A 2,184-nucleotide genomic window follows, 5' to 3' on the forward strand; every position below is an offset into this window, starting at 1 on the left:
AACAAAAAAACCCCGGCACATCGAGAAACAACCGGCTGCTCATGGAGGTGCTCCTTGTTTGGTATTGCCGTGAATTTGTGAATTTTTGTTGCTGTTAATGATGATTTTGCAGTTGTCGTTGTTGCTGCTGCTGCTGGGGGTTTTTTAGGGGACGAGGTCTATTTAGTTGGTTCGGTCGTCTGTTTGTCTGCTCTTCGCTGTTTCCGGGGGAAAGGGGGGGGGTGGTAGACAGAGACATAGTGCTGAAAACTCAAGGACAGCACGCAGACAACGACAACATTTCCCCTGCGACAGATCACTACGACAGAAATGATTGAAAAACAGTAGTAAACCACATCAAACCACTCTTCAACCCCAGCCTTCATAGACACTTAATATAAATAAGGTCGCACTTCACCAGACATGAGCCACAAAGCAAGGACCAACGCTGCATAAGTATTCTGCTTGTGGATACTCTAACCAATGCAGAAGGAATGCCACTTGTCAAATCTTTGAGTACAAATGTAAACAAAAAGACAAAGTGGTGAGTGTATTTGGGAAAGCCGATCATTTAGAAAAGACAAACGACAACCCATTTGTTTGTCTGAAACGACATTTTGACAACACGAGCAGACATTTAAATGGATAGAACGGTATAGATGGAAAACAGAAAGGTTATTCACTTCAGGAGGCGGGGCCTCGGATTTAAATTGTGTTAATGTTCAATCGGACAGGGCCAAAAAAGGGAAAACTCTTTTAACAATTAAGTCTAGATAAACCTAGCTACAGGACAGAACCAAGAATGGTTAGGTTTTTGGTAGTTTGTAGGTGGGGTTGTTTTTTTTTCAAATATGGTGTTTTTATGCTCCCATCGACAACATGTAGATGATTTAGGAGGTGGGCTTCGACCTTGTCTGTTAGGGCCAACCCAGGCTGAGATAGATACAACATCGTAGCAGAGTCTGCGAACTCGATAAAAACTCTTTCAACTGGAGAATCGAACTCCAGTCTTCTGTGAGACGGCAAAGCGCCAACTGCTACACCACAGACGCCCGGACGTCTAGTGCCGCAGCCAAGAATGATAGCTACTGAGCAAAGACGCATCCAAGAAAAAAGACGACTAAGGGTGGATCAGGAAGACTAAGGGTAAATTTCCTACCTATACATTTTTCGCTATTTCAGCAGTTTGAGTTAGTGCGAGACAAATCACAAATACCTGAGTGACAGATATACTCGACAAAATCAGTTTCTCCACGCGAGAATCGAACCCATTATTTTAGCGCGTAAAGGCAAAGAGCTTGGCCACTACATCCTAGACGCTTAGTTTAGTCCAGTTTGAGTAAAGAGACACCTATCGAAATGATGCAGGCCATTTATTGCCACGATAAAAGCAACCGAAAAAATACAAGACCACAAGATAAGCAGGAAAAAAGAAGAACCTACCATGGGTGCCTTGAAAGCAAAGTAGAGAATATTTGCTGAAAGCACCCATCCCCTGGACACACTAGATGAAGGGAAAAGGGAAGACAGATAAACAAGACAAGATGAAGGGCAAAGAGAAAGCAGATAAACAAGACAAGACACACGACAACCGCAGTCGATTTTGGAAACAAATCATTTGACAACCTGTGCATGCTTTGACAGACCGGTGGAGAGGGGGTGATCGTTCGTTTGGACAGACGGCCGGCATGCAGAAGTGAAGAAAGAGTTTCTTCGGCTAATTTTGTTTTCAAGACGACAGACACACGATGCGTTTTCGCATAAGGTCAACACCCTTATGGGCACAAGCAAAGTCACAAACACAGCGCCCAAGACCTTGTTACCTGTCTCCTTTATGTTGCACAGAATTGTTTATTACGTTTGACCAAAAAAGTTTATTAACACTATAACGTTCACTAAGAGCAATAACAGAGAATGGTGTTTGTCCGTTCATTTGAGTACAGAGAAGCACATCGATAAGAATGATGAAAACCGTTAAGTGCAGGAGGAAAAGGAAGACAGGCAGACAGAAACAACAGGAAGGAGTGGAAAAAGGAGGACCAGCCATCCACCTGCCAGCGTCCAGACGAAAACAAAAGTGTAGAGTCGAAATGCACGGCGCACAGACACGACAAAGGTCACGCTTCGCCAGAAGCAAAAAGGTCAAGAGTGAAAAGAATTGCAAGCACGGGGCAATGTAACTGGTCACTGTATAGGTTTAACGCC

This window comes from Aplysia californica, unplaced genomic scaffold (assembly GCF_000002075.1).
Source record: "Aplysia californica isolate F4 #8 unplaced genomic scaffold, AplCal3.0 scaffold00866, whole genome shotgun sequence".
Classification (NCBI taxonomy): Eukaryota; Metazoa; Mollusca; class Gastropoda; order Aplysiida; family Aplysiidae; genus Aplysia; species Aplysia californica.